The sequence below is a fragment of the Spea bombifrons genome, chromosome 1, assembly GCF_027358695.1.
Source record: "Spea bombifrons isolate aSpeBom1 chromosome 1, aSpeBom1.2.pri, whole genome shotgun sequence".
Taxonomy (NCBI): Eukaryota; Metazoa; Chordata; class Amphibia; order Anura; family Pelobatidae; genus Spea; species Spea bombifrons.
In genome coordinates this window covers 145,495,856-145,514,459 of record NC_071087.1, presented here as the reverse complement: position 1 = coordinate 145,514,459, position 18,604 = coordinate 145,495,856, and positions in this window count along the sequence as shown.

Sequence of the window (18,604 nt, the reverse complement as noted above, 5' to 3'; positions counted from 1 at the left end):
GGCAGAGTGGCACATAGGGGGTCAAAAGGCATACCATGGGCCACAGTGCCATATTGGTGTGGCAAGCCTGTGGGCAGATGTGCGTAACTGGGGGACAGGTTGGAAAATACAAGAAATAAAAACAAAAAAAAAATATTTTTCTCAATCATAGCTTTTATTAAAAAAAATAGTTTACATGAATTAACATTTACTGGTAAAACTTTTTTCCTTTAGGGTCGTCTTATATTCAGGCTTTTTCTTTTTTTCCTAAGTTAATATTCAGATTTTGGGGGGTCGTCTTATAATCAGGGTCGTCTTATAATCGAGCAAATACGGTATTATTGTTTGGCACTTTTCCACCCTTATTGCTCTCTTTTCCGTGGATTCATATAGACATTTATGTATAAACAAAACCCATAGTATGTTTAGTTATAGTTCATATATCCACGTTTAATGCAATCACATCCTTAAACGTTTACATCCTATAGCGTTTATACTTAGCGTTCATGTTAATCCGTCTTCAAATGTCATTTCTTAACATCTGCACTGCACAGCACAGCAGGACACTAGGAGCCGATGCAACACCAAGAAAAGAGACAGCCCTACGGAGAAGCCGTTTCTATGGGGACGCGTATAAACAGAATGACGCCAGTACGCACATCCAGCCTCCAATACGTCCTCACGTATTGTGGAATGACGTAACAGCGCCACCTAGTGTACATGTGCGTACAACACGTCCTCATGTTCTGGGAAACAACGTTACACCGCCATCTAGCGTATATAGAAGAAAATACAACGAATTAACACATACAAAAAGAGTGGAAGAAGCGATCAAATCCATTTTTTTTCCTGAGGAAGCCATTAAAGCCGAAACGCGTTGAGGAAAGACTTTTTATTTAACTTAATCGTTTGACTTTTACATATTTATATTTTATATATCTTAAAGTACTTTTTTTAAAATTTAAATAACATTATTTTAAAGGCATATTCCCATAATAAACCTATATTTTTAAATATAAGCAGCAGTTGTTTATTCTCTGGGGGTGGTTTTCCCGCTCCCTGGCTGGAAGAAGTTGCCGCACTGTATCACAGCGTTCGGGGGATTGGACCTGAAATTCCATGACATTTGGAGAAGAGATCCTGGACACCGTGGTCTTCCCCTACCCCCCTCCCTGAGCGCACCTTGCACATAATTTTACGTGCATTGGATCCCGTGATTGCAACCATTTACTACCTTTTCCACAAGCTGCTATGAGAGGGGAATGAGAAACAGACACAAATCTTCAGCACTATTGTGAGTGCAACTAACGTAATATAATTAACACCGTATCGTCTGAACAGTCTACACTATTGTTGTTTCGTTTGTTTTTCTTACATGAGCGCCCCCTATTGAAATTGAACCTATACTTTACAACACCTGGAGAGAGTTGTTTTTAAGGAGGCAGCTGTGAGAAAACAAAAGGGAAGTATTTTTAAGAGATTTACTTATTTAGCACACACTATTTTTGGGGCACACCGGTTCTCCTCACAATCTTTTTACTAAAGCACACACACCCAGGGACTCACACTAACACAACCAGACAATCACCACTAATACACACACACCCAGACATTCACACTAACACAACCAGACAATCAGCACTAATACACACACCCAGACATTCACACTAACACAACCAGACCCATACATTAACACACACCCTGACACTAACACAACCAATCAGCACTAATACACACACACTCACACTAACACAACCAGACCCATACATTAACACACACCCTGACACTAACACAACCAGACAATCAGCACTAATACACACACCCAGACATTCAGACTAACACAACCAGACCTATACATTAACACACACCCAGACACTAACACAACCAGGCAATCAGCACTAATACACACACCCAGACATTCACACTAACACAACCAGACCCATACATTAACACACACCCAGACACTAACACAACCAATCAGCACTAATACACACACACTCACACTAACACAACCAGACCCATACATTAACACACACCCTGACACTAACACAACCAGACAATCAGCACTAATACACACACCCAGACATTCACACTAACACAACCAGACCCATACATTAACACACACCCAGACACTAACACAACCAGACAATCAGCACTAATACACACACCCAGACATTCACACTAACACAACCAGACCCATACATTAACACACACCCAGACACTAACACAACCAGACAATCAGCACTAATACACACACCCAGACATTCACACTAACACACCCAGACCCATACATTAACACACACCCTGACACTAACACAACCAGACAATCAGCACTAATACACACACAGACACTCACACTAACACAACTAGACCCATACATTAACACACAGCCTGACACTAACACAACCAGACAATCAGCACTAATACACACACAGACACTCACACTAACACAACAAGGCCCATACATTAACACACATGCACAGACACTTAAACTAGCACAAATGCATGCTATCATACCCAGAGAGACACACATAGACAATATCATACCCAGACACACACAGTAATAACATGCCTGCACACAAAGTCATAACATGCCTGCACACACACTAACATAAAACAATAGAAGAATTCCGCGCATATTCAGCGAATATCAATCACTGATCTGAGGAGTAAGTATTGGGGGTTGCATCACACTATATGGCTATATAACGCTCAGTTGCCACTACATCAAAATACCCCGAGTTGGACGTGTCTGTGCTCCTAGGGCAAGGAGAGGCCCTGAAGAAGACAATCCCTGAGCCAAGTGAGGCAATACCTGCCTGGACGTTTTGTGTGTTTTCTGGGGGAGGTTTTCCAGAGCCTGGCGTAGCTGGGTCTGGCTGGGAGGTTGAGGTAGTGGGTGATTAGGCTGGTCAGTCTGGACCAGCATAGTTCAGTTAGAGAGGGCTCCAATTGGGAGCTAGGTTTTCTTTTGCAGGTTTCACAAATATGCAATACTTTTATCCAGCAAAAAGAAACTTCACGTCCGGATCATCAATAAGTCAACACAAACACATCAAGGCCATCCTCCATAAGCATATGTATTTCAGCCAGCAATACACAAGGGCACATACCATGCAACAGTCAAACAGTGGTTTTTGGGGTTTAAGCGGTTAAAATAAAGTACATTTTTTTTTTCTCTCTCTTTTTTTTTTTGGTTCCTGCTTTCTGCCCACAGACCATAGCAGTGCTTTGCCCGCATCCTCCACCATATGTGACAAACCCTATAGCATGAGGGCCATACATGTCACTTTTAGGGGTCCTAAGCACCTAAGTCCTCTAGGGCAATTAGAGCCAGGAACAGCAGCTCATTTTTTATTTTTTTTGGTTCCTGCTTTCTGCCCACAGACCATAGCAGTGCTTTGCCCGCATCGTCCACCATATGTGACAAACCCTATAGCATGAGGGCCATACATGTCACTTTTAGGGGTCCTAAGCACCTAAGTCCTCCAGGGCAATTAGAGCCAGGAACAGCAGCTCATTTTTTTTTTGGTTTTTTTTTCGTTTTTTTTTTTTCCTCCTTATTTTAACCGCTTAAACCCCAAAAACCACTGTTTGACTGTTGCATGGTATGTGCCCTTGTGTATTGCTGGCTGAAATACATATGCTTATGGAGGATGGCCTTGATGTGTTTGTGACGACTTATTGATGATCCGGACGTGAAGTTTCTTTTTGCTGGATAAAAGTATTGCATATTTGTGAAACCTGCAAAAGAAAACCTAGCTCCCAATTGGAGCCCTCTCTAACTGAACTATGCTGGTGCAGACTGACCAGCCTAATCACCCACTACCTCAACCTCCCAGCCAGACCCAGCTACGCCAGGCTCTGGAAAACCTCCCCCAGACAACACACAAAACGTCCAGGCAGGGATTGTCTTCTTCAGGGCCTCTCCTTGCCCTGGGAGCACAGGGAACTTCCTCTTCCCCCAACAGTCTCTCTGAGTATCAAGCTCCAGGGGCTTTTAATGTCCAGCACCTGTGCCTGATGCCGGCCCCATTGGCATCCCGGACCGGATCCTGCAGATTCAGTGCTTTCTCTTTCCATGTACCAGGGGTCACATAGCTGCCCTGTACCCAGGGCACTACTGGGGGCAGGGGGGTAGTAGCAGAACTGCACTGGTTCAAAACAGGAGAAGCAGACTTGGTATGGGAAGCACTGATGGAAGGTCCCTTCCTCCTCAGAGATGGAATAGGGTCATGTATCTTTGCTATCAGTCCAGAGGAGATATTAGGGGCTATGGTAGTCTCTGGTGTATCACACTTTGCTGAGGTAAGAGTGATAGGAGTTGCAATCATGGCTGAACAGCAAGCAATAGGAAGTTCATCCATATGGGAGCAACCCACACTGCCACAGACTGTAGAATCACAGAAGCTGCATTCCATCACAGAACAGTCATCAGGCTTCAGGCTTCAGCTGGACATACACTGGAGTTTGAGAAGCATTAGGAATCACCAGGGGTGGTATATACTCCATGCGTTCACTGTCCTGGGGAATAAAGCTACTTCCCCTTTTAGGAGAGCTCTGTGCTTGTGACGTAGACTGTTCAATCAGTACAGAGGGTTTGGGAGGTTTCAGAGGACATTGGGTGATCCAGTGTCCCTTTTTGCCACAGTAAAAGCAAGCCTCATCATCACGCCTTTGTTGCAATTCGGTTGTGGTAAGGGGTTCACGTTTCCTAGAAGATTCCTTTTTCATACTGGTAACAGGCTTGTTGGATTTCTCAGGTGATGTAACAGATGTAGGTGAATGGTCTTCATGAGGACACAAAGCAGGGAGTCCGCTTGGAAGGACGCATAGCAGGGAGTCCGTTTGGAAGGACGCATAGCAGGGAGTCCGTTTGGAAGGACGCATAGCAGGGAGTCCGTTTGGAAGGACGCATAGCAGGGAGTCCGCTTGGAAGGACGCAAAGCAGGGAGTCCGCTTGGAAGGACGCAAAGCAGGGAGTCCGCTTGGAAGGACGCATAGCAGGGAGTCCGTTTGGAAGGACGCATAGCAGGGAGTCCGCTTGGAAGGACGCAAAGCAGGGAGTCCGCTTGGAAGGACGCAAAGCAGGGAGTCCGCTTGGAAGGACGCAAAGCAGGGAGTCCGCTTGGAAGGACGCATAGCAGGGAGTCCGCTTGGAAGGACGCAAAGCAGCGAGTCCGCTTGATCAGGACGCAAAGCAGCGAGTCCGCTTGATCAGGACGCAAAGCAGCGAGTCCGCTTGATCAGGACGCAAAGCAGCGAGTCCGCTTGATCAGGACGCAAAGCAGCGAGTCCGCTTGATCAGGACGCAAAGCAGCGAGTCCGCTTGATCAGGACGCAAAGCAGCGAGTCCGCTTGATCAGGACGCAAAGCAGCGAGTCCGCTTGATCAGGACGCAAAGCAGCGAGTCCGCTTGATCAGGACGCAAAGCAGCGAGTCCGCTTGATCAGGACGCAAAGCAGCGAGTCCGCTTGATCAGGACGCAAAGCAGCGAGTCCGCTTGATCAGGACGCAAAGCAGCGAGTCCGCTTGATCAGGACGCAAAGCAGCGAGTCCGCTTGATCAGGACGCAAAGCAGGGAGCCCGCTTGATCAGGACGCAAAGCAGGGAGCCCGCTTGATCAGGACACAAAGCAGCGAGTCCGCTTGATCAGGACACAAAGCAGGGAGCCCGCTTGATCAGGACACAAAGCAGGGAGCCCGCTTGATCAGGACACAAAGCAGGGAGTCCGATTGATCAGGACACAAAACAGGGAGTCCGATTGATCAGGACACAAAACAGGGAGTCCGATTGATCAGGACACAAAGCAGGGAGTCCGCTTGATCAGGACACAAAGCAGGGAACCCGCTTGATCAGGACACAAAGCAGGGAGTCCACTTGATCAGGACACAAAGCAGGGAACCAGGAACAGTACAGGTGCCGAGCCACAGCAGGAAGATCCATAGACTTCAATACAAAGGCCCTGACTGAAGGGCAGGGCAGGTTCATAAAGGCAGGGTAATCACAGGTAACAAGGGCCAGCTGGATGTATTGGCTAGGGCTCAACCCAGGTAACAAGGCACACCTGAGTTCTGAGTGCTCCAGAGGGCGGCCACTAGTGGTAGCAGATTTAAACACCACTTGTATAAAAAATGCCATGGTTCAGGCAGCGAAAAAGTGGTTCCTGCCACAGCATTAAACATGGGCATAGCATTGCACATAGAGATAACATTAAACATGGAGATAGCATTAAACACTGACACTGCCTTACACATGGATAAAGCATTAAACATGGACATAGCATTTGTGACAGTGTAAACCCCAGGGAGATGCTTAGTGTGGCATTTGGGTACAGGTGCTATCCAGATCGTAAATATGGGTCCCTGGGGTGTGTGGTAACTTGTCTTGTCCCCATAAACAAAGGGATTAGGTTAAGGTGGGCGTTCTTAGAATCCTTCCCTCCCACAGTTCACTAAAGGAAGTGATGAAACAGGATGTGACGTCAAATGAAGGGTATATAATATAATACCACACATGGACTCTTTCAGTTCTTTTTCCTTTTCCTCCATGGTGGATGTGGTGAGAGTCAGCTCCCGGCAGTGAGCTATTATCGGATCTGGAGGCTTAACATTGGGTGAGATCAAATTGTGTTGAAGGGAATTGTTATATGTATAGAGAGAGAGATAAAAAGGGGGTTGTTGTCCTGTGGGGTTTGGCTATGCGTGTGTATATGAGATAAATGTGTTTGCTGTGTTGTTACCTTATAATAAATACCTTTTAATGTAGACGAACCTTTGTGAGATATATTTTTATATTTGGTTTAAACACCACAGGGTGGAGCAATTGGAGAGCAGGGTGGGCCAATGCTCCGTTTCCCCATGCTGTGGAAATTCCATGCCGAGTTTTCCAGGAGGCAAGAAATCTGCAGGATCCGGTCCGGGATTCCTATGGGGCCGGCATCAGACACAGGTGCTGGACATTAAAAGCCCCTGGAGCGTGATACTCAGAGAGACTGTTGGGGGAAGAGGAAGTTCCCTGTGCTCCTAGGGCAAGGAGAGGCCCTGAAGAAGACAATCCCTGAGCCAAGTGAGGCAATACCTGCCTGGACGTTTTGTGTGTTTTCTGGGGGAGGTTTTCCAGAGCCTGGCGTAGCTGGGTCTGGCTGGGAGGTTGAGGTAGTGGGTGATTAGGCTGGTCAGTCTGGACCAGCATAGTTCAGTTAGAGAGGGCTCCAATTGGGAGCTAGGTTTTCTTTTGCAGGTTTCACAAATATGCAATACTTTTATCCAGCAAAAAGAAACTTCACGTCCGGATCATCAATAAGTCAACACAAACACATCAAGGCCATCCTCCATAAGCATATGTATTTCAGCCAGCAATACACAAGGGCACATACCATGCAACAGTCAAACAGTGGTTTTTGGGGTTTAAGCGGTTAAAATAAAGCACATTTTTTTTTCTCTCTCTCTTTTTTTTTTTGGTTCCTGCTTTCTGCCCACAGACCATAGCAGTGCTTTGCCCGCATCCTCCACCATATGTGACAAACCCTATAGCATGAGGGCCATACATGTCACTTTTAGGGGTCCTAAGCACCTAAGTCCTCTAGGGCAATTAGAGCCAGGAACAGCAGCTCATTTTTTATTTTTGTTGGTTCCTGCTTTCTGCCCACAGACCATAGCAGTGCTTTGCCCGCATCCTCCACCATATGTGACAAACCCTATAGCATGAGGGCCATACATGTCACTTTTAGGGGTCCTAAGCACCTAAGTCCTCCAGGGCAATTAGAGCCAGGAACAGCAGCTCATTTTTTTTTTTGTTTTTTTTTCCTCCTTATTTTAACCGCTTAAACCCCAAAAACCACTGTTTGACTGTTGCATGGTATGTGCCCTTGTGTATTGCTGGCTGAAATACATATGCTTATGGAGGATGGCCTTGATGTGTTTGTGACGACTTATTGATGATCCGGACGTGAAGTTTCTTTTTGCTGGATAAAAGTATTGCATATTTGTGAAACCTGCAAAAGAAAACCTAGCTCCCAATTGGAGCCCTCTCTAACTGAACTATGCTGGTGCAGACTGACCAGCCTAATCACCCACTACCTCAACCTCCCAGCCAGACCCAGCTACGCCAGGCTCTGGAAAACCTCCCCCAGACAACACACAAAACGTCCAGGCAGGGATTGTCTTCTTCAGGGCCTCTCCTTGCCCTGGGAGCACAGGGAACTTCCTCTTCCCCCAACAGTCTCTCTGAGTATCAAGCTCCAGGGGTTTTTAATGTCCAGCACCTGTGCCTGATGCCGGCCCCATTGGCATCCCGGACCGGATCCTGCAGATTTCTTGCCTCCTGGAAAACTCGGCATGGAATTTCCACAGCATGGGGAAACGGAGCATTGGCCCACCCTGCTCTCCAATTGCTCCACCCTAGGGACCCATATTTACGATCTGGCATGTCCTGAAGAGCGATGACATTTTAGGACCCCTCTTACCGGAAAAACCTCAAATCGTATACAAAAAAACAAATAATTTGAAAAACATTTTCCTCCCAACAAAGAAAACAGAAATTAATTTTAATACCTTTCTGGGCAAGAAACCCATTGTTTTTTTCCCATGCGGTAGGTGCAAGATGTGCACCTACCTACCAAGGAAAACAAACAGTTTTATCAGTAATAGGACAGGGACTACATACGAAATTAAGAAATTCATCACCTGCACCACCAAATCTGTAATTTATTTATTACAATGTCCATGTGGTGCACAGTATGGGGGAAGAACAACCAGACCACTTAAAGGAAGAATTTAGGAACATCTTGGGAACATTATGAATTCAAGCATTAAACACGGTGTCCCGCGATACTGTAATTCATGTCCTGTTTTCTCAATTAATCAATTTTGAATCATGGGAATAGACATTGTACCCCCAAATTGGAGAGGAGGAAATAGTGCAGAAAACATTTCAAGAAAGGAAACTAAGTGGATCTTTAAATTAGGAACATATAAAAAAAGAAGGCTTGAACATAAACTTGGATATTCACGCTTTCACCTAAGGGATCCTAACCCCCATTTGAAATAAATAGACACAGACTACTTATTCATTCATGGCTTCTTCAATATTACTTTTTTACTATACACAATTCCAATATTTCATATTTTGTATTATTGTTTGGCACTTTTCCACCCTTATTGCTCTCTTTTCCGTGGATTCATATAGACATTTATGTATAAACAAAACCCATAGTATGTTTAGTTATAGTTCATATATCCACGTTTAATGCAATCACATCCTTAAACGTTTACATCCTATAGCGTTTATACTTAGCGTTCATGTTAATCCGTCTTCAAATGTCATTTCTTAACATCTGCACTGCACAGCACAGCACAGCAGGACACTAGGAGCCGATGCAACACCAAGAAAAGAGACAGCCCTACGGAGAAGCCGTTTCTATGGGGACGCGTATAAACAGAATGACGCCAGTACGCACATCCAGCCTCCAATACGTCCTCACGTATTGTGGAATGACGTAACAGCGCCACCTAGTGTACATGTGCGTACAACACGTCCTCATGTTCTGGGAAACAACGTTACACCGCCATCTAGCGTATATAGAAGAAAATACAACGAATTAACACATACAAAAAGAGTGGAAGAAGCGATCAAATCCATTTTTTTTCCTGAGGAAGCCATTAAAGCCGAAACGCGTTGAGGAAAGACTTTTTATTTAACTTAATCGTTTGACTTTTACATATTTATATTTTATATATCTTAAAGTACTTTTTTTAAAATTTAAATAACATTATTTTAAAGGCATATTCCCATAATAAACCTATATTTTTAAATATAAGCAGCAGTTGTTTATTCTCTGGGGGTGGTTTTCCCGCTCCCTGGCTGGAAGAAGTTGCCGCACTGTATCACAGCGTTCGGGGGATTGGACCTGAAATTCCATGACATTTGGAGAAGAGATCCTGGACACCGTGGTCTTCCCCTACCCCCCTCCCTGAGCGCACCTTGCACATAATTTTACGTGCATTGGATCCCGTGATTGCAACCATTTACTACCTTTTCCACAAGCTGCTATGAGAGGGGAATGAGAAACAGACACAAATCTTCAGCACTATTGTGAGTGCAACTAACGTAATATAATTAACACCGTATCGTCTGAACAGTCTACACTATTGTTGTTTCGTTTGTTTTTCTTACATGAGCGCCCCCTATTGAAATTGAACCTATACTTTACAACACCTGGAGAGAGTTGTTTTTAAGGAGGCAGCTGTGAGAAAACAAAAGGGAAGTATTTTTAAGAGATTTACTTATTTAGCACACACTATTTTTGGGGCACACCGGTTCTCCTCACAATCTTTTTACTAAAGCACACACACCCAGGGACTCACACTAACACAACCAGACAATCACCACTAATACACACACACCCAGACATTCACACTAACACAACCAGACAATCAGCACTAATACACACACCCAGACATTCACACTAACACAACCAGACCCATACATTAACACACACCCTGACACTAACACAACCAATCAGCACTAATACACACACACTCACACTAACACAACCAGACCCATACATTAACACACACCCTGACACTAACACAACCAGACAATCAGCACTAATACACACACCCAGACATTCAGACTAACACAACCAGACCTATACATTAACACACACCCAGACACTAACACAACCAGGCAATCAGCACTAATATACACACCCAGACATTCACACTAACACAACCAGACCCATACATTAACACACACCCAGACACTAACACAACCAATCAGCACTAATACACACACACTCACACTAACACAACCAGACCCATACATTAACACACACCCTGACACTAACACAACCAGACAATCAGCACTAATACACACACCCAGACATTCACACTAACACAACCAGACCCATACATTAACACACACCCAGACACTAACACAACCAGACAATCAGCACTAATACACACACCCAGACATTCACACTAACACAACCAGACCCATACATTAACACACACCCAGACACTAACACAACCAGACAATCAGCACTAATACACACACCCAGACATTCACACTAACACACCCAGACCCATACATTAACACACACCCTGACACTAACACAACCAGACAATCAGCACTAATACACACACAGACACTCACACTAACACAACTAGACCCATACATTAACACACAGCCTGACACTAACACAACCAGACAATCAGCACTAATACACACACAGACACTCACACTAACACAACAAGGCCCATACATTAACACACATGCACAGACACTTAAACTAGCACAAATGCATGCTATCATACCCAGAGAGACACACATAGACAATATCATACCCAGACACACACAGTAATAACATGCCTGCACACAAAGTCATAACATGCCTGCACACACACTAACATAAAACAATAGAAGAATTCCGCGCATATTCAGCGAATATCAATCACTGATCTGAGGAGTAAGTATTGGGGGTTGCATCACACTATATGGCTATATAACGCTCAGTTGCCACTACATCAAAATACCCCGAGTTGGACGTGTCTGTGCTCCTAGGGCAAGGAGAGGCCCTGAAGAAGACAATCCCTGAGCCAAGTGAGGCAATACCTGCCTGGACGTTTTGTGTGTTTTCTGGGGGAGGTTTTCCAGAGCCTGGCGTAGCTGGGTCTGGCTGGGAGGTTGAGGTAGTGGGTGATTAGGCTGGTCAGTCTGGACCAGCATAGTTCAGTTAGAGAGGGCTCCAATTGGGAGCTAGGTTTTCTTTTGCAGGTTTCACAAATATGCAATACTTTTATCCAGCAAAAAGAAACTTCACGTCCGGATCATCAATAAGTCAACACAAACACATCAAGGCCATCCTCCATAAGCATATGTATTTCAGCCAGCAATACACAAGGGCACATACCATGCAACAGTCAAACAGTGGTTTTTGGGGTTTAAGCGGTTAAAATAAAGCACATTTTTTTTTTCTCTCTCTTTTTTTTTTTTGGTTCCTGCTTTCTGCCCACAGACCATAGCAGTGCTTTGCCCGCATCCTCCACCATATGTGACAAACCCTATAGCATGAGGGCCATACATGTCACTTTTAGGGGTCCTAAGCACCTAAGTCCTCTAGGGCAATTAGAGCCAGGAACAGCAGCTCATTTTTTATTTTTTTTGGTTCCTGCTTTCTGCCCACAGACCATAGCAGTGCTTTGCCCGCATCGTCCACCATATGTGACAAACCCTATAGCATGAGGGCCATACATGTCACTTTTAGGGGTCCTAAGCACCTAAGTCCTCTAGGGCAATTAGAGCCAGGAACAGCAGCTCATTTTTTATTTTTTTTGGTTCCTGCTTTCTGCCCACAGACCATAGCAGTGCTTTGCCCGCATCCTCCACCATATGTGACAAACCCTATAGCATGAGGGCCATACATGTCACTTTTAGGGGTCCTAAGCACCTAAGTCCTCCAGGGCAATTAGAGCCAGGAACAGCAGCTCATTTTTTTTTTGTTTTTTTTTTCGTTTTTTTTTTTTTCCTCCTTATTTTAACCGCTTAAACCCCAAAAACCACTGTTTGACTGTTGCATGGTATGTGCCCTTGTGTATTGCTGGCTGAAATACATATGCTTATGGAGGATGGCCTTGATGTGTTTGTGACGACTTATTGATGATCCGGACGTGAAGTTTCTTTTTGCTGGATAAAAGTATTGCATATTTGTGAAACCTGCAAAAGAAAACCTAGCTCCCAATTGGAGCCCTCTCTAACTGAACTATGCTGGTGCAGACTGACCAGCCTAATCACCCACTACCTCAACCTCCCAGCCAGACCCAGCTACGCCAGGCTCTGGAAAACCTCCCCCAGACAACACACAAAACGTCCAGGCAGGGATTGTCTTCTTCAGGGCCTCTCCTTGCCCTGGGAGCACAGGGAACTTCCTCTTCCCCCAACAGTCTCTCTGAGTATCAAGCTCCAGGGGCTTTTAATGTCCAGCACCTGTGCCTGATGCCGGCCCCATTGGCATCCCGGACCGGATCCTGCAGATTCAGTGCTTTCTCTTTCCATGTACCAGGGGTCACATAGCTGCCCTGTACCCAGGGCACTACTGGGGGCAGGGGGGTAGTAGCAGAACTGCACTGGTTCAAAACAGGAGAAGCAGACTTGGTATGGGAAGCACTGATGGAAGGTCCCTTCCTCCTCAGAGATGGAATAGGGTCATGTATCTTTGCTATCAGTCCAGAGGAGATATTAGGGGCTATGGTAGTCTCTGGTGTATCACACTTTGCTGAGGTAAGAGTGATAGGAGTTGCAATCATGGCTGAACAGAAAGCAATAGGAAGTTCATCCATATGGGAGCAACCCACACTGCCACAGACTGTAGAATCACAGAAGCTGCATTCCATCACAGAACAGTCATCAGGCTTCAGGCTTCAGCTGGACATACACTGGAGTTTGAGAAGCATTAGGAATCACCAGGGGTGGTATATACTCCATGCGTTCACTGTCCTGGGGAATAAAGCTACTTCCCCTTTTAGGAGAGCTCTGTGCTTGTGACGTAGACTGTTCAATCAGTACAGAGGGTTTGGGAGGTTTCAGAGGACATTGGGTGATCCAGTGTCCCTTTTTGCCACAGTAAAAGCAAGCCTCATCATCACGCCTTTGTTGCAATTCGGTTGTGGTAAGGGGTTCACGTTTCCTAGAAGATTCCTTTTTCATACTGGTAACAGGCTTGTTGGATTTCTCAGGTGATGTAACAGATGTAGGTGAATGGTCTTCATGAGGACACAAAGCAGGGAGTCCGCTTGGAAGGACGCATAGCAGGGAGTCCGTTTGGAAGGACGCATAGCAGGGAGTCCGTTTGGAAGGACGCATAGCAGGGAGTCCGTTTGGAAGGACGCATAGCAGGGAGTCCGCTTGGAAGGACGCAAAGCAGGGAGTCCGCTTGGAAGGACGCAAAGCAGGGAGTCCGCTTGGAAGGACGCATAGCAGGGAGTCCGTTTGGAAGGACGCATAGCAGGGAGTCCGCTTGGAAGGACGCAAAGCAGGGAGTCCGCTTGGAAGGACGCAAAGCAGGGAGTCCGCTTGGAAGGACGCAAAGCAGGGAGTCCGTTTGGAAGGACGCATAGCAGGGAGTCCGCTTGGAAGGACGCAAAGCAGCGAGTCCGCTTGATCAGGACGCAAAGCAGCGAGTCCGCTTGATCAGGACGCAAAGCAGCGAGTCCGCTTGATCAGGACGCAAAGCAGCGAGTCCGCTTGATCAGGACGCAAAGCAGCGAGTCCGCTTGATCAGGACGCAAAGCAGCGAGTCCGCTTGATCAGGACGCAAAGCAGCGAGTCCGCTTGATCAGGACGCAAAGCAGCGAGTCCGCTTGATCAGGACGCAAAGCAGCGAGTCCGCTTGATCAGGACGCAAAGCAGCGAGTCCGCTTGATCAGGACGCAAAGCAGCGAGTCCGCTTGATCAGGACGCAAAGCAGCGAGTCCGCTTGATCAGGACGCAAAGCAGCGAGTCCGCTTGATCAGGACGCAAAGCAGCGAGTCCGCTTGATCAGGACGCAAAGCAGCGAGTCCGCTTGATCAGGACGCAAAGCAGGGAGCCCGCTTGATCAGGACACAAAGCAGCGAGTCCGCTTGATCAGGACACAAAGCAGGGAGCCCGCTTGATCAGGACACAAAGCAGGGAGCCCGCTTGATCAGGACACAAAGCAGGGAGTCCGATTGATCAGGACACAAAACAGGGAGTCCGATTGATCAGGACACAAAACAGGGAGTCCGATTGATCAGGACACAAAACAGGGAGTCCGATTGATCAGGACACAAAGCAGGGAGTCCGCTTGATCAGGACACAAAGCAGGGAACCCGCTTGATCAGGACACAAAGCAGGGAGTCCGCTTGATCAGGACACAAAGCAGGGAACCAGGAACAGTACAGGTGCCGAGCCACAGCAGGAAGATCCATAGACTTCAATACAAAGGCCCTGACTGAAGGGCAGGGCAGGTTCATAAAGGCAGGGTAATCACAGGTAACAAGGGCCAGCTGGATGTATTGGCTAGGGCTCAACCCAGGTAACAAGGCACACCTGAGTTCTGAGTGCTCCAGAGGGCGGCCACTAGTGGTAGCAGATTTAAACACCACTTGTATAAAAAATGCCATGGTTCAGGCAGCGAAAAAGTGGTTCCTGCCACAGCATTAAACATGGACATAGCATTGCACATAGAGATAACATTAAACATGGAGATAGCATTAAACACTGACACTGCCTTACACATGGATAAAGCATTAAACATGGACATAGCATTTGTGACAGTGTAAACCCCAGGGAGATGCTTAGTGTGGCATTTGGGTACAGGTGCTATCCAGATCGTAAATATGGGTCCCTGGGGTGTGTGGTAACTTGTCTTGTCCCCATAAACAAAGGGATTAGGTTAAGGTGGGCGTTCTTAGAATCCTTCCCTCCCACAGTTCACTAAAGGAAGTGATGAAACAGGATGTGACGTCAAATGAAGGGTATATAATATAATACCACACATGGACTCTTTCAGTTCTTTTTCCTTTTCCTCCATGGTGGATGTGGTGAGAGTCAGCTCCCGGCAGTGAGCTATTATCGGATCTGGAGGTTTAACATTGGGTGAGATCAAATTGTGTTGAAGGGAATTGTTATATGTATAGAGAGAGAGATAAAAAGGGGGTTGTTGTCCTGTGGGGTTTGGCTATGCGTGTGTATATGAGATAAATGTGTTTGCTGTGTTGTTACCTTATAATAAATACCTTTTAATGTAGACGAACCTTTGTGAGATATATTTTTATATTTGGTTTAAACACCACAGGGTGGAGCAATTGGAGAGCAGTGTGGGCCAATGCTCCGTTTCCCCATGCTGTGGAAATTCCATGCCGAGTTTTCCAGGAGGCAAGAAATCTGCAGGATCCGGTCCGGGATTCCTATGGGGCCGGCATCAGACACAGGTGCTGGACATTAAAAGCCCCTGGAGCGTGATACTCAGAGAGACTGTTGGGGGAAGAGGAAGTTCCCTGTGCTCCTAGGGCAAGGAGAGGCCCTGAAGAAGACAATCCCTGAGCCAAGTGAGGCAATACCTGCCTGGACGTTTTGTGTGTTTTCTGGGGGAGGTTTTCCAGAGCCTGGCGTAGCTGGGTCTGGCTGGGAGGTTGAGGTAGTGGGTGATTAGGCTGGTCAGTCTGGACCAGCATAGTTCAGTTAGAGAGGGCTCCAATTGGGAGCTAGGTTTTCTTTTGCAGGTTTCACAAATATGCAATACTTTTATCCAGCAAAAAGAAACTTCACGTCCGGATCATCAATAAGTCAACACAAACACATCAAGGCCATCCTCCATAAGCATATGTATTTCAGCCAGCAATACACAAGGGCACATACCATGCAACAGTCAAACAGTGGTTTTTGGGGTTTAAGCGGTTAAAATAAAGCACATTTTTTTTTTCTCTCTCTCTTTTTTTTTTTTTGGTTCCTGCTTTCTGCCCACAGACCATAGCAGTGCTTTGCCCGCATCCTCCACCATATGTGACAAACCCTATAGCATGAGGGCCATACATGTCACTTTTAGGGGTCCTAAGCACCTAAGTCCTCTAGGGCAATTAGAGCCAGGAACAGCAGCTCATTTTTTATTTTTTTTGGTTCCTGCTTTCTGCCCACAGACCATAGCAGTGCTTTGCCCGCATCCTCCACCATATGTGACAAACCCTATAGCATGAGGGCCATACATGTCACTTTTAGGGGTCCTAAGCACCTAAGTCCTCCAGGGCAATTAGAGCCAGGAACAGCAGCTCATTTTTTTTTTTGTTTTTTTTTTTTTCGTTTTTTTTTCCTCCTTATTTTAACCGCTTAAACCCCAAAAACCACTGTTTGACTGTTGCATGGTATGTGCCCTTGTGTATTGCTGGCTGAAATACATATGCTTATGGAGGATGGCCTTGATGTGTTTGTGACGACTTATTGATGATCCGGACGTGAAGTTTCTTTTTGCTGGATAAAAGTATTGCATATTTGTGAAACCTGCAAAAGAAAACCTAGCTCCCAATTGGAGCCCTCTCTAACTGAACTATGCTGGTGCAGACTGACCAGCCTAATCACCCACTACCTCAACCTCCCAGCCAGACCCAGCTACGCCAGGCTCTGGAAAACCTCCCCCAGACAACACACAAAACGTCCAGGCAGGGATTGTCTTCTTCAGGGCCTCTCCTTGCCCTGGGAGCACAGGGAACTTCCTCTTCCCCCAACAGTCTCTCTGAGTATCAAGCTCCAGGGGTTTTTAATGTCCAGCACCTGTGCCTGATGCCGGCCCCATTGGCATCCCGGACCGGATCCTGCAGATTTCTTGCCTCCTGGAAAACTCGGCATGGAATTTCCACAGCATGGGGAAACGGAGCATTGGCCCACCCTGCTCTCCAATTGCTCCACCCTAGGGACCCATATTTACGATCTGGCATGTCCTGAAGAGCGATGACATTTTAGGACCCCTCTTACCGGAAAAACCTCAAATCGTATACAAAAAAACAAATAATTTGAAAAACATTTTCCTCCCAACAAAGAAAACAGAAATTAATTTTAATACCTTTCTGGGCAAGAAACCCATTGTTTTTTTCCCATGCGGTAGGTGCAAGATGTGCACCTACCTACCAAGGAAAACAAACAGTTTTATCAGTAATAGGACAGGGACTACATACGAAATTAAGAAATTCATCACCTGCACCACCAAATCTGTAATTTATTTATTACAATGTCCATGTGGTGCACAGTATGGGGGAAGAACAACCAGACCACTTAAAGGAAGAATTTAGGAACATCTTGGGAACATTATGAATTCAAGCATTAAACACGGTGTCCCGCGATACTGTAATTCATGTCCTGTTTTCTCAATTAATCAATTTTGAATCATGGGAATAGACATTGTACCCCCAAATTGGAGAGGAGGAAATAGTGCAGAAAACATTTCAAGAAAGGAAACTAAGTGGATCTTTAAATTAGGAACATATAAAAAAAGAAGGCTTGAACATAAACTTGGATATTCACGCTTTCACCTAAGGGATCCTAACCCCCATTTGAAATAAATAGACACAGACTACTTATTCATTCATGGCTTCTTCAATATTACTTTTTACTATACACAATTCCAATATTTCATATTTTGTATTATTGTTTGGCACTTTTCCACCCTTATTGCTCTCTTTTCCGTGGATTCATATAGACATTTATGTATAAACAAAACCCATAGTATGTTTAGTTATAGTTCATATATCCACGTTTAATGCAATCACATCCTTAAACGTTTACATCCTATAGCGTTTATACTTAGCGTTCATGTTAATCCGTCTTCAAATGTCATTTCTTAACATCTGCACTGCACAGCACAGCACAGCAGGACACTAGGAGCCGATGCAACACCAAGAAAAGAGACAGCCCTACGGAGAAGCCGTTTCTATGGGGACGCGTATAAACAGAATGACGCCAGTACGCACATCCAGCCTCCAATACGTCCTCACGTATTGTGGAATGACGTAACAGCGCCACCTAGTGTACATGTGCGTACAACACGTCCTCATGTTCTGGGAAACAACGTTACACCGCCATCTAGCGTATATAGAAGAAAATACAACGAATTAAC